Here is a 26,440-nt window from a genome sequence, read left to right on the forward strand (position 1 = left end):
AATTTTCAACTTAAAATTTAATTACATTTAAATATAGAACAAATATTTTTAATAAAAATTTGGTGTCTCAATTGATATGAACTGGAAACAGAAAATACATGCTTTGTTTTAAACATTTTATACATAAAATGTAAGATGTCCCATTATTAACTTTTAAAATTTATTACCTGTTCAAACAGTGTTTTGGATATATTACTAATAGCTTAAATAAATATATTAGTAAAATTAATTTAATACTTATAATTACTTTTAAAAATATGGTCACTAGAATATTATTAAATTAGCTATGTGACTATATTATATTATTTTTGAATTATGCTTACTTAAATGATTAAGGTATGGTGGTTCCCATTGCATCTCTGGTAGTTTACTACTCTAACCTTTGCAAAAAACATACCATTCTTGAAACTCAAGTAAGTAGAAGTTTTCCCCCATCCAAGTACTAAGTACTAACCGGGCCTGACCCTGCTTAGCTTCCAAGATCAGACGAGATTGGGCGCGTTCAGGGCGGTATGGCCATAAACGAGTAAGTAGAAGTTTTAACGCCAGATATGGTACCTATGCCAGGGCAGATTAACATGGTCTTATGTACATACTATTGATTCGGTAAATAAGCTCTTTTCCATGATTACTAGAAAAGAGTATCAAGAACAACATCATATTTACATGGAGCAGAAATCTTCTATTTACAATTTTGCCCAGGACTACGTTATCTCCTGTTCTTGGTCATAATATAGTTGAAAGAAATCCAAGCTACTTTGACATAATGCAGAAAAAACAATTAAATCCACCAAATTGATGACAATATGCTAATTGAACTGGGTAAATAAGAAATGGTTACCACACTGAAGGCCTTGTAAGACACATGTCCTCTAAAAGGTGGGAGATAAACTTTATCAAACTCACAGGTCAGCCACAAAAATAAACGTTATAGAAAGATGCATCATACTATCCAAGAAATGATGGTATATCCAAAGTTTAAAAAAAAAAGTGGACAACACCTGATACACATTTTTGATTTCAGGAGGCAGCATATTCCACACCCGGGTTATTATTTTGATCTACATAGTGGGTTACACAAAAAGATACTAACTTTGAGTGAGGTCAATAACAGAAAAAGGATCTATAGCAATCTAGGATGCAGTGCAAGCAACTCTGCATTCATAGAAGTGCTAAGTATCTAAGGTACTAGAGATATAATTATTGAAAAATGATTTTATGTGGCATTTATTGCATGCCTTAATGGGATAATTACAAATCACATTACTAGAATTCTGGAGTGAAACCATACTATCCAAAGTAAAAAACAAACAAAAAAAATATGCTTTTTTTAAAAAAAAGAATCTTGTCATGCTACTGGGTCTTGATAGATACAGAGCATTTCCTTATGGGGGCATCAAATGACTATACAGCCACAATTACTCATCCTGAGCTGGATTCTTTCAGATACACCAAGCCATAATGTTAGGCAGATCCAGCAACAATACACAGCAAATTGAAAGGAATACATCCAGGATTGAACAGAAACAAGGCCAGAACATTCAAGCAAAGATATGATCAGATAGCTCAGACTCCCATTCACCCACTACTCTTGCAGTGGCATACCTTACCCTCATCTCACAACGTTTACCATATGGGGCATCCCTTACAACCAGCTGATAGAGGAGAAAAAAAATCCCTGAGTGTAGGTCACAGATTGAAAAGCTCAGTGTATGAGAGTAAGGTGAAAATGATGGCAGTTGAAATATAGGGCTATGTAGGGATGGTTTTGAAAGACAGTGTTAAGGGAAAAACTTCCCAAAGGATAACACTTTCCAAAAACGCCTGTGACCATTTACTGTGTGGAAAGAGAAGTGGCTCAAGGTTGGAAGTTAGAACCATTTGTGCAATGGCAAAAAAGCTTGACCAACAGGGAGGAAAAATATGAAAGTATTGGAACTAGGGAGGTCTGGGGTAGAACATATTTGAGTGGACAGGAAGTATGAAAATCTTTTAGTTTCTGATAACATATTTTCCATAGAAGAGGCACTAAATGACCAAGAGGTCAAAATGACATTGCCTGTTAATGTCCAATAGGTTCTATCATCAGCTTTGCTTATGTTGACACACAAAAAAAACATATAAATGGAGTAGCCAGTCTGGCAATGATACAGGCTATAGCTAGTCTCAACAGCATATGCTCCTACATGCCAGTGCTGATATACTGTGGTCATGGAAAATCTAACCTGACAGCATCAAACGCCAGTGATGAGTTGATGATATGAAACAATCCTTTCGGGACCACACTGCCAACATGGTGGTGAATTGACTACATAGACCGTTTACACCATGTAAGAGCCAGTAATTCATTTTAATAGAAATAAGCACATATTCTGGGTAGGATTTGCCACTTTTTCATTAATAGAGTGTTTGATTGATACATCAGCACATCAGAATTGGAGTCCGACTCTATAGGAAAAGGGGCTGTGGGAGTGAATTCATAATGACAGGATTGAATGGCTATGTCAAATACTGAACCACCCAGAGCTGACATTGGAAGAGCCTGTTAAAAGAAAAACTAAAGCACCATCTCAGAGGCAACAGTCTGAAAATGAACAACATTATCCAAGGAAAAGTATATGCTTAGATTCCAGACTTTTTTATGGTGCAGTGACCCAAACAGGAAGAATACATCTGTCCAGAAACCAATGAATTCATTTATAATCCCTCTTATTGACACTGTTGGGGACTTTTGTGTTTCCTGCCTACAAATAAGCACTTACATTTATATGGCCAGTTGATTTTTAAACATGGTTCAAAATAATTACATTGATAAGAAAAGTCTATCCAAAAAATGATGCTGGGACAACTGGATATCTGTAAAAAACAAATGAATTTAGAGCCTTACTTCACACTACACACAAATAACCAATACAAAATGGATCACAAACATAGATATAAGAGCTAAGACTATAAACTTTATTTTTTTTAATTTTTTTATTTTTTTGGAGAGAGAGTCTTGCTCTTTTGCCCTGGCTAGAATTCCATGGCTTCAGCCTAGCTCACAGCAACCTCAAACTCCTGGACTTTAAGCAATACTCCTGGCTCAGCCTCCCGAGTAGCTGGGACTACAGGTATGGGCCACAATGCCCAGCTAATTTTTTCAATATATATATTTTTAGTTGTCCATATAATTTCTTTCTATTTTTAGTAGAGACGGGGTCTTGCTCTTGCTCAGGCTGGTCTCGAACTCCTGACATTGAGCAATCCTCCCACCTCAGCCTCCCAGAGTGCTGGGATTACAGGCATGAGCCATTGCACCTGGCCAGAAATGTTTTGAATTAAAAGATAAAATCTGTGTGATCTTGGGATAAAGAGTTCTTACATATGATACCAAAAATATGATATGTAAAATTTAAAAAATAATTGGGCTTCATTGGAATTATAAAATTTACTCTACAAAAGACACCATTGAAATGAAGAGAATTCACAGCCTGGGAGAAAATATTTGCAAATCATATATTTGATAAAGCCAAACATTTATTCACAGCATAAAAAGAACTCTTTCAAATCATTAATAAGTATTCAAACAACTCAAAGATGAGAAAAATTTGAAGAACATTTCACCAACTAATATGTACAAATTGCTATTAAACACATTAAAAGACTTTGTACATCATTAATCATGAGGAAAATACAAATGAAAACCACAGCTGATCAACATGATAAAAATTGTTCAGCTTCAGTAGCCATCAGGGAATTAATAATCAAATTCCAGAGGGCATACCGCCAGTAATCTAACAGAGTTGATCATAGTTGATAATATTTAAAAAGTAACTAATAGTACTAGATGAAATGTATTTGGTGGTATCTATCAATTGGAGCACATAAAAATCTTAAAATTCATATGTTTGCCAGGAGACGTGGACATGAATGTTGACAGCAGCACTTTTTACAATATTTCCAAATGAGAAACAACCTAAATGTCTATCAGTAATCAAATGTATAAACAAATTGTGATATGTTTAAGCAATGGACACCCTTAACAATAACACTGTATAATACTGCAAACACCAGCCACATGAAACTATTGAGTACTTGAAATGTGACTAGTCGGAACTGAGATGTGCCATAAGTGTAAAATGCACACTAGGTTCCTAAAGCTTCATTTGTAAAAAGAATAAAAAATATCTTGGAAAACATAAATAGAAGCAAAAACAAAGACTATAGATCCTCTCAATATACACAGAAAGAACATTCAACACCCTTTTATGATAAGAACGCTTAAAAAAATAGGCATAGGCAGGGCTTACCTACAAATGATACAAGCCATATATGACAAACCCACAGCCAACATCATACTGAACGGGGAAAAACTGAAAGCATTCTCACTTAGAACTGGAATCAGACAAGGTTGCCTACTATCTCCACTTCTATTCAACATAGTGCTGGAAGTCCTTGCTAGAGCAATTAGAAAAGAGAGGGGAATTAAGGGCGTCAAAATGGGGGCAGCAGAGATCAAACTCTCACTCTTTGCTGATGATATGATATTATATCTAGAAAACCACAACAATTCAACCAAGAGACTCCTGGAACTGATAAATGAATTCAGTAAAGTCTCAGGATACAAAATCGATACACACAAATCAGAAGCATTCATATACCCAATAACAGTCAAACTGAGAATCAAATCAAAGACTCAATACCCTTCACAATAGCAACAAAGAAAATAAAGTGCCCAGGAATATATTTAACTAAGGAGGTAAAAGACCTCTACAGGGAGAACTATGAAACACTGAGGAAAGAAATAGCAGAGGACATAAACAGGTGGAAAATCATACCATGGTTGTGGGTTGGCAGAATCAATTGTTAAAATGTCTATACTACCCAAAGTGAACTACAGATTCAATGCAATCACTATTAAAATACCAACATCATTTTTCACAGATATAGAAAAAATAATTTTACACTTCGTATGGAACCAGAGAACACCCCATATAAAAAAGGAATCCTAGGCAAAAAGAAGAAAATGGGAGGCATTAATTTACCAGACTTCAAACTATACTACAAGGCTATAGTAACTAAAACAGCATGGTACTGGCACAAGAACAGAGACATAGACCAATGGAACAGAACTTAGAACCCAGATATAAAACCATCCTCATATAGCCATCTAATCTCTGACAAAGCAGACAAAAACATACACAGGGGAAAATAATCCTTATTCAATAAATAGTGCTGGTAAAACTGGATAGCCACATGTAGAAGACTGAAGCAGGATCCACATCTTTCACCTCTCACAAAAATCAACTCACATTGGATAACAGACTTAAGCCTAAGGTGTGAAACTATAAGAATTCTAGAGGAAAACGTTGGAAATACTATTCTAGATATTGTCCTAGGCAAAGAATTTATGAAGACCCCAAAGGCAATCACAGCAACAACAGAAATAAATGAATGGGACCTGATCAAATTAAAAAGCTTTTGCATAGCCAAGGAAACTATCATCAGAGAGAATAGACAACCTACAGAATGGGAGAAAATATTTGCTTTCTACACAACCAAGAAAGGGCTGATAACAAGAATCTATATAGAATTTAAGTAAATCAACAAGAAAAAAACAAAAAAAAAACCCCATCAATAAATGGGCAAAGGACATGAACATAAACTTTTCAAAAGAAGACAGTATAATGGCCAGCAAACATAAAAAAATGCTCAACATCTCTAATCATTAGGGAAATGCAAATTAAAATCACAATGAGATATCACCTAACTCCAGTGAGAATGCCTTTATCAAAAAGTCCTAAAACAACAAATGCTGGTGTAGATGCAGAGAGATAGGAACACTCATACACTGCTGGTGGGACTGCAAACTAGTGCAACTTCTGTGGAAAGCAATATGGAGATACCTCAAAGAAATACAAGTAGATCTACCATTTGATCCAGCAATCCCATTACTGGGCATCTACCCAAAAGAACAAAAGACACTGTATAAAAAAGACATCTGCACTGGAATGTTTATAGCAGCACAATTCACAATTGCAAAGATGTGGAAACAACCCAAGTGGCCATGAATACATGAATGGACTAATAAAATGTGGCATATGTATACCATCGAGTACTATTCAGCTATAAGAAATAATGGTGATATAGAATCCGTTTTGTCCTCCTGGAGAGAGTTGGAACCCATTCTACTAAGTGAAGTATCCCAAGAATGGAAAAACAAGCACCACATGGACTCACCAGCAAATTGATTTTAACCAATCAACACTTAAGTGCACATATAAGAATAACATTCATCATGTGTTGGGCAGATGGGGGGGAGGAGAGGATGGGTATATATATACATAATTAGTGTGATGCACACTGTTTGGGGGATGGACACGCTTGAAGCTCTGACTTGGGAGGGTCGGGGGGAAAGGGCAATATACATAACCTAAACTTTTGTACCCCCATAATATGCTGAAATAAAAAAGAAAAAAATCTTGGCAAAATATTTTGTAATGATTACATATTGAAATAATGATATTTGAATAAATAAAATGCATTTAGTTAATTTCATCTTTCTTTTTACTTCTATTATATATATGCTAAATATTTAAAATTATGTTTGTGCCTGATACTTGTGACTCATATTTCTATTAATTGGCATCACTCTCAACAGCAATGCAAATGATAAAACTGCCACATTCAAAAATTTGATTATTCTCACAAATATAATTTTTACCCAAAGAATCCACATACAAAAGAATTCATAGTGTATGATCCCATTAACATAAATTTGAAAATTAGCAAAAGTAGTCTATTGTTCTTTGGAAGTTATGAAAATGTTTCCACTGGAGAAGATGGGTGTTTAGTGAATTTTAGAAGACATACATGGTGCTTTTGTAGTGCTTGATATACTATTATGAATAAACTTACTTTATGAAAAATCATTGTTGTAATATATATTTTTTATGCATGGCATACTTCAATAAGCAATCTTATTTTTAAAAATATGTGTGATGTAGGTTATGTAAGGTTTTATTTTTATTTTTTGAAACAACAGTGTCTGCCACCCAGGCTGAAGTGCAGTAGCATGAACATAGCTCACTGCAGCCTCAAACTTCTGGGCTCAGGGGATCCTCCTCCCTCAGTTTCCCAAGAATCTATGACTACAAGCACATGCTACCATACCCAGATAATTTTTTTTGTAGAGACAGGGGTCTCACGTGTTGCCCAGCCTGGTCAAACTCCTAGCCTCAAGCAATCCTCCTGCCTCAGCATCCCACAGTGTTAGGATTACAGACATTAGCCATGGAACCCATCTGGTAAGGAGTTTTAGAAGAAAATGTAAAGCATTATTATGTATATTATATATGGAGAAAAAATGCAAAGGATGAGGTAAATATTTATTTGAATAGGAGAAAACAAACAGTATAATGTACTCAAAGGAGCAAAAGGAATGGAATAAAAAAACATAAACACAGAAATATATGCAATAAAAAGGAAATACAAAATAAAGAGTATCCAAAAAGGTTGGCAATTTGAAATTGATCAAAATAAAGAGATAAAAGATAAATGAAAATATCAAAATAACAAAATGGAACATAACCACAGAATGTGCAATCATATATAAGGTAATACCCCAATATTACAATCACATTTTTGTCCTACATTTGAAAATTTACCTGAAATGGAAAAGTTGATGGAATAACCACCAAGAGAAAATATTTTAAACATAGTATCTTTAAACACAGACTAGTGAAATATATTCTAAGGACAGGATAATGGCAAAGATATATCAAACTATGTTAAGTAGTTTTGTTTTGTACTACTACTGGTATTATTTTGAGACACATAAGACAAATTGGTAAGTAATTATACTGATATTATCAAAAACAAGACTTTCAGGAAAAGATAAAATATTTTAAATATATACAAACAACTAATTTAAGTAAAAATTCTATAATTCTAATTTGAATTAGAAATATAAAATTATAGTTTCTTTTTCTCTTTCTAGAAAAAACATAATTATTAACTCTCTATTGCAAAAACATAAAAGTCATGCTAACTAGTAGCAGTGAGAACCAGAGTTTCCCAAAAGTGGTGTTTAGATATAATTCTCAGGTAAATTAACTAGGATTTCTAAGGAAATGCTAAAAATGATCCTAAAACATATTCTTCTTCAGAAAGCAAGAAAGATATCAAAGAGCAATGAGGTCAAGTGAAAAGGAAGCAAGAGTACCTGAAGTAGTTCCACTGGGTAAAATTTGGACACTTTGAGCATCAAAAAATATAATAATTGCAGCATATTGAAACATCCAGATTTTAAGAAACTTCTCATTTCCTAACAATCTCTCTTCCCCTAAATCAGATTATTCACCTCTGGAGGAATACACATCCTGACTCTGTAATATGAATTTCATTAGTGTAACCAAAATTGTTACAGAAAGTTTTCATTATAAAATGCAGAAGTAATAACAGAAATCACAATCATCATTGTTCCTTCCTTGATGAAATCATGGATCCAGGCAAGTATCATCAGTGCCTCATAAATATTAATAATTAGTGAAAATTTGTAACAATCTAATGTGATGGCTCAGGGAACTAGAAAAACAAGAACAAATCAGACCCAAAGCTGCCAGAAGACAAGAAATAACAAATCAGAGCAAAACTAAATGAAATTGAAAGCAAAAGAAAATAAAAGGATCAATGAAATGAAAAATTGGTTTTTAGAAAAGATAAATAAAATAGACAGACTATTGACTACACTAATCAAGAAAAGAAGAGAGAGGATTCAAATAAGCTCAATCAGAAATGAAAAGAAAGATGTTACAACTGACACCAAAGAAACATAAAAGATCATCCAAGAATACTAAGGACATCTCTACATATACAAACTAGAAAACCTAGAGGAAATGTATAAAGTTTTGAAAACACACAACCTTCCAAGCTTCAATCACAAAGAAATGGAAACTTGGAACAGACTAATTTTGAGTACTGAGATTGATCAGTAAGAAAAACTTCTCAAGAAAAAAAAGCCCAGGACCAGATGAACTTAACAGCTGAATTCTACCAGACCCATAAAGAAGAACTGATAAAGAACTCGTACCTACCATACTAAAACCATTCCATAACATCAAGAAGCAGAGAATCCTCCCTAACTCATTATACAAAGCCAATATCACCTTGATACCAAGGCCAAGAAAGGACACCACCACCACAACAAAAAAAACTACAGACCAATATCCCTCATGTATATAGATACAAAAATACTAGCAAATACAATCCAATAGCACCATGATTAAGTAGGTTTCATCCCAGGGATGCAAGGATGATTCAATATTTTCAAACCAACAAATGTGATTCACCACCTAGACAGAAGTGAAAAAAATAAAACCCATTTGGTCATATCAATAGATGCAGAAAAGACATTTGATAAAATCCAGTACCGCTTCCTGATAAAAATTCTTAAACTAGGCACAAAAGGAACATACCTCAAAATAATAAAAGCCATATATGATAAACCCATACAACATCATCTTGAATGGGGTAAAGTTGAAAGCATTCCCCTAAGACCTGGAACAAAACGAGGATGCCAACTTTCACCACTTCTATTCAACATAGTCCAATTAAAAGAAGGCCTAGCTAGGGAAATAAGCCAAGAAAAATATACAAAGAACATCCAAATTGGAAAAGAAGAGATCAATATATCCCTTTTTGCCAATGATATGATCTTACATCTGGAAAGTCCTAAAGACTCCTCCAAAAGACTCCTAGAATTAATAAATAAATTCAGTAAAGTCTCAAGTTACAAAATTAATGTACACTAATCTGTAGCATTTCTATACAATAATTGCCAAGCTGAGAAGCAAATCAAGAACTCAATATCATTTACAATAATTGCAAAAAAAAAAAAAAAAAACATACCTAGGAATATAACTTACCAAAGAAGTGATGGATCTCTACATGGAGAACTACAAAATACAGATGAAAAAAATTATTGATGATATAACCAAATGGAACAACATCCCATGGCCATTTATTGGAAAAATCAATATTGTTAAAATGTCTATTCTGCCCAAGTGATTTATAGATTCAATGCAATGTCCATCAAAATACCAATGTCACTTTTCACAGAATTAGAAGAAGCAATCCTAAATTTCATATGGAATCAAAAAAGAGCCTGAATAGCCAAAGCAATCCTAAGGAAAAAAACCTGGAGATATCACATTACCTAAATTCAAATTATACTGCAAAGGAATGGTAATCAAAACAGCATGGTACTGGTATAAAAGAGACACACAGATTAATGGAACAGAAATAAAACCATAAACCTACAACCAACTGTTCATTGACAAAGTAGACAAAAATATACACCGGGGAAAGGATACCCTATTCAATAGGGAGAATTAGAGAGACACATGCAGAAGAATGAAACTGGATATCTCTCACCACACACAAAAATTAACTCAAGATAGATTAAAAACTTAAATATAAGACCTGACACCATAAAAATTCTAGAAGAAAACTTAGAAAAAACACTTGTGGACATTGGCGTAGGCAAAAACTTGATGACTAAGACCCCAAAAGGAAATATAACAAGAACAAAAATAAATAAATGGTAATTAAGCTAAAAAGTTTCTGCATAGCAAAACAAACAAACAAACAAACAAACAAAAAAACCCCAACAGACTAAATAAACAATCTACAGAATGGGAGAAAATATTCACAAACTGTGCATCTCATAAAGAATTAATATCCAGAATCTACAAGGAATGCAAACAACTCAGCAAAGAAAAAACAACCCCATTAAAGAGTGGGCAAGTGATATGAAAAAAATTAAAAAATATATATATATATATATATACACAAATGGCAAAAAGCATATGAAAAAATGCTAAACATCAAAAATCATCAGGAAAATGCAAATTAAAACCTCAGTGAAATATGACCTTACTCCTGTCAGAATGGCCAATATTAAAAAGTGAAAAAAAAATAGATGTTGGCACAGATGATAAAAAGGGTTTTGCTTTTACACTGTTGGTGGGAATGAAAATTAGTACATCATCTATGGAAAACAGTATAGAGATTCCTCAATGAACCAAAAGTAACCTACCATTCTATCCTGTAATTTCACTACTGGGTTACCCACCTAAAGGAAAAGAAGTCATTATATCAAAAAGACACATGCACTTGTATGTTTATAGCAGCACTATTAACAATTCCAAAGATATGGAATCAACCTAAGTGTCCATCAACTAATAAGTGGAAAAAGAAAACATGGTGTGTATATATGCACCATGTAATACTACTTAGCCATAAAAAAGAATGAAATAATGTCTTTTGCAATAACTTGGATGGAACTGGAAGCCATTATCCTAAGTGAAATACCTCAGGAATGGAAAAACAAATGCCACTTATACTCTCCAAAGTGAGAGCTAAGCAATGAGTACACATGGTCATACAGAGTGGTATAATGGACTTTGGAGACTCAGAAGTGGGGAAGGTGGGGCATCAAAAATTACCTGTTGAATACACTGTATGCTATTTGGATCACAGGTACACTAAAATCTGTGACCTCACCACTATGCAATTCATTTATGTATCAAAAAAACTACTTGTACGTCCTAAATCAAAAATCAAAATAAAAACAAAGAAAAAAATTGATCCAAGTCACAATAGGTGAACACACAGATAAAACTGGTATCAAAGTGACCAAATTGGAAACCAGGGCCTCATGTTGAGATGCCATAGGAAGTACCCAGCATCATCTTTGAAGTAGCTTTGACAGTATAATTGAAACGCAGCTAATCAAGCCTCTTGACCTGATTATGAGTTCTCAAAAAGAAAATAAATATATCACATAAAAGGGCAGGAGGTATGGGTTCAAGTCAAGTTAAATCACAACACAAGAAAGTAACCAGAAAGATACAGAATATAAAATATTCTATAGGAAAAGAAATGTCTCAAAGAAATAAATAGCATGATCAAGTAGTAGAGAGGGCCAACTTTGCCTGAGTTTGGCTTCCCCAGGAGTAGATACTAAGATAGAAAGTTGATATATGTCACTTAACTGAGAGTAGGGGACATAAAGAATTGATACAGGGATTGGAAGAAAGTTTATAAGGAGTGTTTTATTAAGTAAGCTACTACAGAGGGCAACTGCAACTCAATCTTGTGGCTCACTCATGATTCTAAAGAATATGTGGGGTAAAGCACATACTCCAATTGTGAATTGTGCTGCTATAAACATTCAGGTGCAGGTGCCTTTTTTATAGAATGACTTTTGTTCTTCTGGGTAGATGACTCGGGGGGGATGGGGGTGGGGGGAGGGGATGGGTGTATACCTACATGATGAGTGCAATGTGCACTGTCTGAGGAATGGACATGCTTGAAGCTCAGACTCAGGGGGATGGGAGTGGCATGGGCAATATATATAACCTGAACTTTTGTACCCCCATAATAAGCTGAAAGAAAAAAAAAAGAAAAAAAAATCACATACTCCACAGAATCATCCTTGCTGGTGGGGGAGGACACAGGACCTGACTCTCACAGGTGGATGGTTGAGGGCTTCTGTGATGGTGGTATTTATTCTCTGGGACTTCTAGTCTGTGTACAAATGGACAGAATGTTGTGGTCAGGGCTAAGGGTGCCAGCTGTAAATTCATATATAATTAAAAACACTTAATTGGCATAACAACCCAGTGCAACATGTGAAGTTTTTCATGTCCTCATCCAAATAAATCAATTGTAAAAAGACACAAGATTATTGAGATTACTGGGAAATATGTTTATAAATGTGATATTAGATGACATTATAGAAATGGTGTTGTCTTAGTATAATAAGGTATTGTGGTTAAATGAAAAGGAGGAAACTATTAATTAGAGGTTATGTATAATAAAGGAGTGACAGGATGTCTAAACTTTGCTTTAAATACTGCATAAATGCGTGTGTGTGTGTGTGTGTGTGTGTGTGTATGTTGGGTGGGTAGACATGAAATAAGCTTTGGTGGAGCCATGATCTCGTTCCTCAAAATTTTTTTCTGTAATATGGTGTTCCATTTGAAAATTTCTGTTAATTTGTTTTAGAAAGATGGGTATTTTTAGCAAAAGGAAGGAAGGAAGAATGAAAGGAAGGAAAGGAGAGAGGAAGGGAAAGGGAAAAGAAAGTAGAGAAAAAGAGAGGAAGGGGAAAAGGGAAGAGACAGAACAACTCTTTGTGTGCTGCTCTTCTTCACATTCTTTTCCTCCTTTTCTTTTCTTTTCTGTCACAATGACGATGTCGCAGGAAAACCTAGGCAGAGGCTCTGTCTTCCTACGTCCCTCAAGTAACACTGAGAAGTGGCACTTGTTCCCCCTTCCAACACTGCTGCACAACAAGAAGTAAACTTCACTTGGATTAAGACATTATAAATTTTTGTGCCTAATTTTTATTATAATTAATCTATTATGAATAATATAACTGTTTTGAAGAAAATTAAATCTACTGAATTTTAATAAGGTTCTTGAGAAAATGTTAATCATAGGGACAAACATAAAATGTAATTTCTACCAAACAATGTATAAAATCAACCTCATGGATTAAAACATATATTTAAAACAAAAACTTAAATATTTATTTTAAATTATAGTCAAATACTTGTTATGTCATGGGTAGACACCAATTTCTTAAAGAAGTTATAAAAAGTGAGAACTAGAAAGGTATCATTGACAAATTTAACCACATTGAAATTAAGAAATTTGTCCATTAATAAATATTTCAAATGGGTGGAAATTCTAATTATACAGTAAGAGGAACAATATACTAAGTAAAAATATCAAATGTGTATATATTAACACTATTCCTTGATTCATTTTAATATATTTACACAAATCAACAGAAAAATAAAAGAAGATATGAGCAGTTATTTCACAGAAAAAGAGATACACATTGCCAGTAAACATCATGAATAATGGTTAAGAATGCTTTTTTTAATCTCCATCAAGCAGAAAAAATAAAAATTCAAACAATACCAAATGTTGGTGAGTATGTTTATTGGCAGAACAGTTTAGAATTTGCTGATTAGGATGAAAGCTGATAGAATCACTTAGGAAAAGAGATCAGTGTGTTATGTTGGACATTGGACATTCACATTCTACACAGTTCAGCCTTTCTACTTCTGTCTATACAACCCAAGGAACTTCTTCTATTATATTAGGAGTCATAAAAAATATTTTTTAAAAAGCCTGTTTTATAGCAGAAATATAAAAATCCTTAGTGTTTAAATAATTTGATAAATAATTTATGTTGTAATCATACAATGGAATATTTTTCAATAGTCAAAAACAGTGAGTTTGAGGCCATGGATGGTTTCTCATGCCTGTAATCCCAATACTGTGGGAGGCTGAAGTGAGAGGACTGCAGTGGGTTATGATCCCACAACCGTACTCCAGCAGCCTGGGCAACAGAGGAAGACTTTGTCTCCAAAAAAAAAAAAAAAAGAAAGAAAGAAAAAGAAAAGAAAAAAAGAGAGACTGAGCAATTTAATAAATATAAGGATGAATCTTACTGATACTATAAAGTATGTTCAGGAAGTTTACTTGCTGCACAGTAACTTCTCTAAAAATTTATGAAGCATTAAACAATTAAAACAAAAGATGTTTAAAATCTATATTTAGATGAGATAAAACTAAATAAAAATAAGAGGATGCTGAACAATCGGTTTAGAATGGTGGTTCCTTCCAGTGGTAGAAGTAGGAAAATGGAGTATGGAAAGGCCACATTTTGTATGCAAATTGCCATTAAGTTTCTAGGTTTCATATTGGGTGAAGGGTTCAGGTGTACTTTCTAGATAACTAACAAGAGTCTTCTTCAAATATTGCATGATTTCACTCATGTGCAGGAACTAAAAAATTGAGATAGAAAGTAGAATGATAAATACCACAGGCTGGGAAGGGTGTATGGTGGGAGGAGGGATGAAGAGAGGTTGTTTAGTGGGTCCAAATATAAAGTTAGATAGAAGGAATAAGTTCTAATGTTTGATAGCAGAGTTACTATAGTTAATGGTAATATATTATATATTCCAAAATAGCTAAAATAAAGGACATGAAATGTTTCCAACACATAGAAATGATAAATACTTGAGGTGATGAATACCCCAAACACCTCACTTGATCATTATACAGTCTATGCATGTAACAAAATATCACATGTACCCCATAAATATGTATAAATATTTGTATCAATAAAAATAAAAAGGGTCTTTTACCCGGCATTAAGCACTATATATGTTTCTTTCAGGGAGGCACCTATGTGAGAGGCTCTGGAGAATCAGGGTGGGAAGCTGAGCTCCTGAGTCCTTGGATCAGTATCCTCATGACTAAAATAATCTGCAATGCCTTAGCACTCTGATGCCTACCTACGATTGAAAGTAAAAATATCAGTAATGTACTATGGCAAGTAGAGACGAAAAGGACCTCAGAAATAAAATGATCCAATAGCTCTCACCTCTTTTATTGTACAAATATAGTACACATGAATATACATATGCATATTTAATTTAAATTCATTCTAAAGTGTTTAAGAAAGATTGTGGAGTCTTCTATTACTCAATTAGTATCAAAGTTTGTAAACAGAAATTGAAGGACACTTCTAATTTCCCTTGTAATCTAGATAAATTCTGCAAAACTTTAATTCATTTATTTTCCCTTCCAACAATGGGGATGGGGTTTTTCGCTAACAAAGACAGAGAGAGACTAATCACCAGCACCTGTGTGTCTGTGCTCCAAGCATGGAAGAGACAGGCCTTAATTGGAAGAGTAGTGTTCACAGTCTCATTAAATCAGGCTTGTGGGATTGTGGTAGAGAACTTTTAATGAGTTTGGCAAAGTTGAGCACCCACAGAGCCTTGTTAAATAGCCTCCCAATTAGCAAGAGTTAAAACTTTATTTTGTTCCCTTGGAACTTGTGCTTAATTTGGAGCCTTATTCTATTAGAGAAATTGAGGGAAATCCCCAGATCATTAAGAATCCTTTATTAGCACATTCGAAGGAGACAAAGTTGTGCGGTTGGCATGGTAACACTTGGCAATGACTCTCATAAGAGTAAAATTACCTTGAAATCCCTATTAATCTGAATATCGTAGGTACTTCATATAATATCTAGCTTATTTCATTTAACATAAGATTCATTCATGTTGTAGCACCAATCAGAATTCCATTCCTTTTTAAGGCTACATGTAACATTTCATTGCATGTAAATACCACACTTGGTTTCTCTCTTCATCCGTTAATGGACATTTGGGTTGTTTCCACCTTTTAGCTATTCTGAATAAAGGTGTTATAAGTATGGGTAAACAAATATCTAACTCTCCGCTTTCAATTCTTTTGTGTATATGTCCAGAAGTAAAATTATTAGATCATATGGTAATGTGTAAGTCTTTAAATAAACGGTTCCAATTTACTCACATCCTAACATTTGTTTTCTGTTTTTGTTTGTTTCCTTACTTGTTTTAATAGCCATCCTACACATATGAAGTGGTATCTCATTGAGGTTTTGATTTACATTTCCCTAATTATTAATGATGTAGGACATACGACATCTTTTTGCATGCTTTTTTTTTTTTTTTTTAATTTTTACACAAGCTTCTTTTGTATTTCAATGTTGTTTATTGAGGAGTGAATGAGAGACTACTGCCAGACATGCCAATGACACTTCACATTCAAGGGCTGGAAGCTGAAAAGCTTCCAAACTGAGTCACTGCATAAGCCTTTTGGGGAAAAGAACCAAAAGTGACATCAATGTGACATCTTCATTGCATGCTTATTGATCACATGCTTATCTTCTTCGAAGAAATATCTATCCAAGCTCTTTGCCTATTTTTTAGTTGGATTATTTTCCTGTTATTGAGATGTAAGTTTTTAAAATATATGGTATATATTAATCCTTTATAAGTAATTTGCAAATATTTTTCCCATTATGAGAGGGCTGCCTTTTTACGTTTTTGATAGTATCCTTTGAGACAAAAAATGTTTTATAATTTTGATGAAGTAAAATTTTTTAATTTTTGTCTTTTAATCCCTGTACTTCTGGTTTTCATATACAAGAAATCATTTCTGAACCCAATGTCATGAAAGATTTTTCCCTTTATCTTCTAAGAGTTTTATAGTTTTAGCTGTCATATTAAGTCTTTGATCCATTTTGAGTTAATTTTTTATAGTTGATCACACTGTTGTTAGTATATAGAAGCACAATTGATTTTTGCATGTTGATTTTGTATCTTGTATGTTGATTTTGTATCCTTTTATCGAATTTATTTATTGGTTCTAACAGTTTTTGGTGGAGTCTATATATAAGATGATGTGATCTGCACATTTTATTTCTTCTTTTCAGAATTAAATAATTTTTGTTATTGTTGTCACCTAATTTCTGTATCTAGGACTACTAGTACTATGTTGGATAGAAGTGGTGAGAAGGGCTATCCTTGTCTTGTTCCTGATCTTAGAGGAAAATATCTGTTTTTCACCATTGCATAAGATGTTAAGTGAGGCCTCATTGTGTTGAGATACATTTCTTCTCTTCTTAATTAGTTGAGAATTATTTTTATTATTATTAAAGAGTGTTGAGGTTCCAGCAGGCCCGAAACTGCTGAACTGCTGTGCTCTGCAAGGTATGGAGGGGCGGGGGCGGGCCAGGCACTCCCTGGGGGCTTGGAGGAGCGCTCTTTGCTTCTCTCTCCTGTCCTTCACTCCGCACTCAAGGGCACCTCCCAGTCATTTCCCTCTCCTTCTTAATCACGCCACCCCCCTCCCCCCAGCAAACTATCGGTCCCTCGCAGTCCCTCTCCAGTTACTCCTCCTGACTTGAGCCTGGCCTCACCGGCCTCACCGCCATGAGGGCTCCTCATCCCTAAGGTATGGCCTTCCTGTGCAAGCAGAGACAAACCGGGCCTACATCAATCTGAACTGCATGCTGGACCAGACGGCTTCCTAGGGCACCATCAAGGGCCATAGGGTGGGGGAGGCAGCACAGCCCTGCTCAACAAGGAGAACACATTCCCGGCTGCTCCTTCAGCGAGAATGGCAAGCGCAGCCAACACGTTCTGCATCTGCAGTAGTAGCAGAAAGGGGCGGATCAACTCGGAGCTCTATGAGACTAACCTGTGCTGGTCCTTGGAGAGACGAGCATGTTCAAGGGGAGAAATGCCATTTCCCACGTGGCTTCCAGGAGCTGCGTAGTCTGACCACGCAACACCTGGATTACAACACTGAGCATCCACACCTCCACACCATCGGGTTCTGCCCCTACAGGCCGCGTTGCTACTTCATCCACAACGTGTAAGAGCGGTGGCTTATGTTGGGGAGCGCTTCCGGCGACCTGTGCACCTCCAGCAGTGAGAGATGCGGAGCCTCTGCCCAAGCACCAGCACAGCCTCAGCTTCTCTGGCTTCCGGTCGGCCACCTCCAGCCCCCGTGGGGTCTCGAATTGCAGCCGCCCTCCAGCTCCGCGGCCTCTGCCGACTCCACACGCTTGTGCGCCCAAACGTGCTGCGCCTGCGCGAGGGCAGCAACTGCGGCCGCGCTGCTCTACTGCACCGGGCTGGGGGCGCCGAGGACGTGGGGACAGTCTCCTGCGCTAACAGCTCCTTCACTTTGGGCCTGGAGCTGAGCAGCCTCACTCCGCTCGCCATCCAGACCCACTGGTTCTCAGCCGCGGCCGCCTACTACCGGGCCGCAGCAGCAGGGCTGGCGCCCCATCTTGCGCAGCCCCGGGCACCGCCCAGTGCTCTCATCCCCGCCTGTGCCATCGCTCCGCCCTCGCGCCCTCTGGCTTCCAGCTGCCCCGAGGCCTGTCCGAGTCGCCCGTGTAGCCACGGCCTTCTCCAGCCTCGTGGATTCGCTGTCGGACTGCGACAGCTAACTGAGCAGCCGCCTGAGCTCGGGCAGCCTCAGAGGCTCCTGAGTCTCCCAGCCTCGACCCGGGTCGCCGCCTACCCATCTTCAGCCGCCTCTCGGTCTCTGACCACTGAGGTAAGAGAGCGCCAGGAAGGAGGCCAGAAGGGAAGGCCGTTGGGAGGGGAGAGTGTTGGAGGTCGCCCTCGCCCCTGCTGGGGACACCGGGATTGGGGGATGACATAGGCAGACAGCAGACAGGACGGAGCACTTGAACTCGAACTCTGTGCTGGGAGCGGCCCTACACCTCGTTTTTCTATTTGTTCTTGTTTTGTTTTGTTATTTATTATTATTATTACGAAGTTTCATTCTTCAGCAAAAAGGAAAGCCAATAAAATTTTTGTATTGATGAACAAAATATTCACAACAGGGCAGTTAAGATGCGATTAGAACAAAAAAACAAGCACTTAAATTTTTTTAGGTCTCAGATGAGTTTGTCAAATGATTTTCCGTATCTATTAAAATTATCATATAATTTTTATTCATTCTGTTGATGTGTTCTGTCACATTTATTGATTTGCATTTGTGAAATCATCTTTGCATCTCTGGGATAAATCCCACTTTATTATAGTGTATGGATTTTTTAATGTGATTTTGAATTTGGTTTGCTAGTATTTTATTGAAGATTTTTGCATCTGAGTTCAATAAAGATACTGGCTGTAGTTTTGTTTTTGTATTAATAGCATCTATGACTTTGAATAAGGGTAATGCTGGCCTCGTAAAGTGAGTTTGGAAGTGGTCCCTCCTTATTCAATTTTCAGAAGTTTGAGGTTTGGCATTGATTCTTCTTTAAATATTTGGTGCAATTCACCAGGGAATCCATTTGGTACTGGGTTCTCATTGGGAGATATTTTATTACTGATTTAATCTCTTCATGGACGACAATTTTTCCACAGAAAGCCGGGGGCCGTGGAGCTCAGGCTATGATGTGTGGCACGGTTCCTAACAGGCCATGTACCAGTTCTGGGCTGCCGCCTGGGGGTTGGGAACCGTAGCTTTGCAATATAATCATTTTCGTGTCTGTAAAATTAGTAGTAATGTCTCCTCTTCCATTTGTCATAGTAGTAATTTGAATCTTTGAGTTCTCTCTATCTCATCAATCTAGAGAAAAGTTAGTAAATTTTGTTGATCTTTTCAAAGAAACAACTTTTATGGTATCAGATCTACAATTAAGTCTGTAATCCATCTTGAGTTAATTTTTGTATATGGTGAGGGATAGTAGTTCAGTTTCATTTTTCTGCATATGTTTCTCCAACTTTCCCAGCACCATTTATTGAATAGAGTATCCCTTCTCAGTGTTTTTGTCCGCTTTGTTGAAAATCAGTTGGTTGTAGCTATATGGCTTTATTTCTGTATCTAAACATATATAAACATAAAAAGATACAGTAAAAATGCAATAAAAAGATTAAAAATGGTACACATATATAAGGCGCTTACTATGAATGGAGCTTGCAGGACTGGAAGTTGCTCTGGGTGAGTCAGTGAATGAGTGGTGAGTGAATGTGAAGGCCTAGGACGTTACTGTAAACTATTGTAGACTTTATCAAACTTAGGATATACCACTTAAGTACACTTAGGCTACAGCGCTTAATTTATCTTTAAAAATTGTTTTTTCCCTTCAATAATAAGTTGGCCTTACCTTATTGTAGCTTTACTTTATAAACTTTTAATTTTTTTTAACTTTTTGACTTTGTTTTAATAACAGCTTAAAATACAGATTGTATAGCTGTATAATAATATTTTCTCTCTTTATATCCTTATTCTATAAGCTTTGTTCTGTTTTATATCTTTTTATTACCTTTTAAACTTTTTTGTCAAACTCTAAGATAAAACACACACATTAGCCTAGGCCTACACAGGGTCAGGATCATCACTATTACTATCTTCCACCTCCACTTCTGTTCTACTGGAAAGCCTTCCCGGGCACTAACATGCCTAGAACTGCCCTCTTCTGTGATAGCAATGCCTTCTTTTGTAACACCTCCTGAAGGACCTGCCAGGTGTAGTTTTACAGTTGAATTTTATAATAAGTGTTACATAGAAAGAGTAACTCTAAAGTAACAATAAAATGGTAGTATAATAAATACATAAACCATTATGTATTTCCAAATATTATGTACTGCACATATGTGGGATACTTTTATATGACTGGCAGCACCTTAGGTGTATACACAAGCATCAACACAACCACACAAATAATGGATTGCACTACCATGTCTCTACGTGAGAAGAATTTTTCTGCTCTGTTTTAATCATATTGTGGTCCATCATTGACCAAAATGTCATTCTTCAGCACATGACTGACTGTACTTAGTACAATACATTTTTCTTTCCACATTGCTTTAGCAATGTCTCACAGATTTTAAAATCTTGTGTTTTCATTTATATTTAATTTTATGTATTTTTAAATTTCACTTGAGGCATTGTCTTTGATTCAGTGATTATCTAGTAATATGTTGTTTAGTTTGGAGATTTTCCAAATGTTTGAAGATTTTTCATGTAATCTTTTTGTTGTTAATTTCTAGATTGATTTTACTGTGATCTCAGAATACACTCTATGTGATTTGAATTCTTTTATATATGTTCAGTTTTTAATGGATTTATCATAGTTGGTGTTTGTTAAACACTTGAAAAGAAAGTACATTCTATTGGTAGGTCAAGTTATCTATAAATTTCAATTAAATCAATGTCTTTGATGCTTGTATCTGTTTTCTAGGGCTGCCATAACAAAGTACCACAAACTGGGTGGCTCACCCTACAGCAATGCATTGTTTTACAGTTGTAGGGTCTACACGTCTGAGATCAAGGTGTAGGACAGGGTTGATTCTTTTTCAGTCTTTGAGGGAAAAATCTCTTCCATGTCTCTTTTCCCCCTCCTGGTGGTTTGCTGAAAATATTTAGTTTTCCTTGACTTAAAATGTATCACTTCTCCATACATGGGATTCTCCCTGTGTCTGTCTCTATGTCTAGATTTTCCTTTTTTATAAGGACACCATTATATTAAATTAGGGCCCACCCTAATGACCTTATCTTAATTTTATCATCTACAAAGAACCTATTTCCTACTAAGGTCACATTCACAGGTACTGTAGGGCTTCAATATATTTTAAGGGGTATATGATTCAACCCATAATAATCCTGTTGTTTAGCTCTTCTTGTCCTTGCTGATTTTCTGTGTGGTTGTCTTATCCATGTTGAGAGATGGTTTTCGATACCCCAACTACGATTGTTGATTTGTCTATTTCTCCAGTAGTTCTAGCAGTTTTTGCTTCACATATTTGGAGCTCTGTTTTTGATACATATACATGAAAGATTGTGATGTTGGCTTAGTGAATTGATCATATGGATGTGACATCTCTCTCTGTCTCTAGTGATTTGCTTTGCTCTGAAGTCTGGTTTATCCAATATTAATCTATCCCTTCTTGTTTTCTTTTGATTAATGTTTGCATGTGTATCTGTTTTTTATCATTGATTTTTAGCCTGTGCATGTTATTATGTTTGAACTGAGTTTATTGTAGACACATCTAGTTGGATCACTTTTTTTTAAGTCCACTCTGCCAACCCTTATCATTTGATTAATGCATTTAAACTTAAATTTAATGTAATTAGCAATAATTTAGGGCATATGTCTGTCACTTTTGTTATTTTTATGTTTGTTGCTTTTCTTTCCCTGCCTTTCCTGCCTACCTTTTTAACTTGTTTTTGTATTTTAATTCCAACTTGAATCATCTATAATGTGTTGGACTATATCTCTTTGTATAGACTTTTTTAGTGATGTGTCCAGGTATTACACTATACATACAGAACTTATCATAGTCCACCAGTGTTAATATTTACAAGTTTGAGTAAAGAAACTTTATCTCCCTATAAGTCTTTTACCCTTTTTTGTTTATAATAAAATAGTGTTAAGCATTTCTTCTATATACATTGAGTACTACATTGAATAATGTTATAATTTATTTTTAAATGTTAAATATAATTTAGAAAATTCAAGGGAAGAAGGAAAGTCTATTATTTTACACGTTTTATTCCCTCCTAATAGTTCATGATTGCCTCTTTTTTTATTTCTTTTCTGTTCCAAGAACTTTTTAAAGTTATTTGTTTAGTTAGGCCAACTCATGGTAACTTCTCTGTTTTCCTTTATTCAAGATGTCTTTATTTTTTCTTCATTCTTCAAGAATATGTTCTCTGGATATAAAATTCTGGGGTGACTGTTCTTTCTACACTTGAAAATGTTTTGCCAATTCCTTTTAGTTTCTATAATTTCCATAGTTTTCATGGTTTCCATGAAATCTACTGTCATTTGATTTTTCTCCTTATGTGAGGTGCCTTTTTATTTTGTTGCTGCTTTCAAAAATTTTATTTTGTATTTAGCTTCTCAGAAGTTTAACTGTGATATGTTGTGGTATGGATAAGTCTGGGTTTTTCCTCTAGTTTTGTGGCTAGCTTATGGAATCTATTGGTGTGTGCATATATATATATGTATATATATGTGTGTGTGTATATATTTATATATTTATATTTTTTACTAAACTTGAGAAGTCCATAGTCATTCTTTCTTTGATCACTTTTTACCTTTTCAGCCTTGTCTATTTTTAACTCCTTTTGGGAATTCTGATAATATGGATATTAGATCTTTTATTTTAGTTCCACAGACCTCTGAGTCTCTGTTCATTTTTACAAGTCTATTTTCTGTCTGTCTCTCTCTCTCTTTTTAGGTGGGTTAATGTCTATTGTTCTATCTTTATGTTCACTGATTCTTTCCTATATCCTCTCTATTTAGTTGTTTAGCCCATACAATGTTTATATATATATTTTTTAACTGTTGTTAAAATTTTGGATGTTGCATTTTACAGTTCTGATTTTTTTTTTTTTTTTTGAGTCTTGCTCTGTCACCATGGCTAGAGTGCAGTGGCGTCATCTTAGCTCATTGCAACCTCAAACTACTGGGCTCAAGCAATCCTCTTGCCTCAGCCTCCCAAGTGAGTAGCTGTCATTAGACTACAGATGTGAACTCCCATACCAGACCAATTCTGAAATTTTCATTTAACTCTTTCTATCTTCTATTTTGTTCTTGATATTTTTAAAATTTCTTTGTTGAGGATTTCTTATTCTCATTTATTTCCACTGTGTAATTGATCATTGAATCAATTTTGTAACAGCTATTTTAAGATCCTTGTCAAATAAATCAAACACTTGTGTTATGTCAGTGTCCACATTTGTTGGTCATGATTTTCAGGTTGTGATTTTCTTGTTTCTTTGTACTACATGTGATGTATAATTGTATCCTAAGTATTTAGTTATTGTGTTTTGAAACACTGTATCCTATTAAAATCCTCTGTTTTACCAGATTTTCTCTGATATCTCACCACTGGAGGAAGAACAGACTGTCCACAAAACAAGAGAAAATATTTGTGGCACATTATGTTTGACAAAATAATTTTATCTAGAATACAAAGAAAATTTTTACAAATTTTGGTATATATACAAACAAAAACATTTTGGCCAAAGATATTGTGAACTAAAATAAAATCCTAAGCTCCCCTCCCAACTGAACAGACCCACTCTTGGCCAAAAGTACCTCAGAAAAACCTTAGAACTGATTTCCTGGCCATGAAGGGAAGGGAGGTAAGACACTCCTCAGATAATAAGACACTAAATTATTAAAAGAACCTAAGACCATGCAGGGCAAAGACTAAAATTGCCTGCAAGCCATAAATTTGTTTAACAGATCACTTGAATCAGTATAGTATGGCTGGTCTCCGATTAAGGAACTTCCTTATCTTAACTTAAAACATTTCAAGCCTTCAGACAATGCTTTATTTCTTTAACCAATCACAAATCAGAGAATATTTGAACCCACCTATAACCTGTAAGCTGCACCCCCTACCAAAGCCATGCACACCTTCTATGTATTGATTTAGGATTTTACCTGCAGTATCTGTCTTGTATAAAGCCAAGCTGTAACCTGGCTGCCTGGCCACCTGGCCACCTCAGACACATTTTCTCAGGACCTCTTGAGGCTTAGTCACACAGATTGTCTTGTAATAAACCTCTTTAAGTTATTTTATGGAGTTTGGTTTTTTTTCTATTAGCAATATAAAGATAGCCCTCATAAAAGAACATGTATCAATTATCAATAAGCATCTAAGACTGTGTTGAACTTCATCATTCTTTAGGGAGTTGCAGATTTTAAAATGATAATAGAGCTAGCTACATGCCACTAGAAGGGTTAAAATTAAAAACCTTGGCAACACAAAATACAGGTGATGATGAGGAATGAGAGCTCTCATACATTGCTGGTGGAGGGTACAATGTACAACTACCATGCTGGAAAACTATCTAGCAGTTTGACCTCCAATATAAGCCAGTTATTTGCTCACATAAAGTGAAAACATATTTCCAGAAGACTTGTATTATAATGTATATGGAGACTTTGTTCATATTGGTCATGATTGGTCATGTCTCATTAGCTCTCTGGAGGCACGACATTTTTCTCAGGCGCCATTCCCACGCCCATGACCACTGCGGGGAGTTCGGGACAGATCATGTGACGGTGGGCTCCCAACCCAGTGCGGGCAGCACCAAGTGTCTCAAGGCCTCCCTGCCCAGCGGGGGCCTCTCAGAGCCCCAGCCCCCAATAAACTGCTCCATGAGCGGCTGCGCCAACTGCGCTGGGTGGAGTACTCGGAGGTGCTGCTGCAGCGCTACCAGGATGGCCGGGAACTGGCCCTGCCTGCCCTGGAGAAGCATGTGGTGGACGAGAACATCAAGGCCATCCTCAGGATGGAGATCCTGCTCCCGACGAGGCGGAGAGCCTGAGCCAGCTGGCAGGCACACCCTCAGCCTGGACAGAGAGTCCAGCCCGGCAGCTTCTCAGGCCTGCTTCACGCATACCCGATATGGGCTCACTGCGTACAATGGGAAGAGGAGGAATTAGTTACTGACTTTACCTGAAAAAAAATAAATTCTCTGTGGTGCTTTAAAAAATAAATAAAAAGATGATCAGAAGTGATACTATAAAATTTTAGAAGGAGAAATAGAAGGAAATATTTATGACTTGGGATTAGGCAAAGAATTATTAGACACATTAGCAAAGATGTGAAAAAAAAATCCAAGAAACAAAATCAGAAGAAAAAAATTAAGAAAAAAAAATCCAAGTTGGGCTTAATGAAAATTAAAAACTTTTTTTGTGACAGATTGGGAGAAAGTATTTGTAAATCACCTATCTGCCAAAGGATTTATGTAGAGAATGCATACATAACTCTCTAAACTCAACAGTAAATAAAAATAAAATCCAACCAAAATATGAGTGAAAGAGTTGAAAAATTTATGAAGAAAATATATGGATGTCAACATACTCAAATCACAAATCTGACAAAGATAAAATACAACTTCATACCTATTAGAATAAAAATATTGATAATACCAACTGCTGTAGAGAATGCAAAGCAAGTGGATCTCTCAAAAATTGCTGATGGGAATGAAAAATGGTACAGCTATTCTGAAAAATAGTGGGTAGTGTTTTACACAGTTAAATTTATTA

The 26,440-nt window shown here is 35.7% G+C and overlaps 1 pseudogene; it reads left to right on the forward strand.

The window, feature by feature from the left end:
* LOC138376557 (mRNA decay activator protein ZFP36L2-like) overlaps nt 1-25,716 on the forward strand; it is a 34,900-nt pseudogene extending 9,184 nt beyond the window's left edge.
* Nucleotides 25,717-26,440: the final 724 nt, after the last annotated feature.

The sequence above is a fragment of the Eulemur rufifrons genome, chromosome 28 (assembly GCF_041146395.1).
Source record: "Eulemur rufifrons isolate Redbay chromosome 28, OSU_ERuf_1, whole genome shotgun sequence".
NCBI lineage: Eukaryota > Metazoa > Chordata > Mammalia > Primates > Lemuridae > Eulemur > Eulemur rufifrons.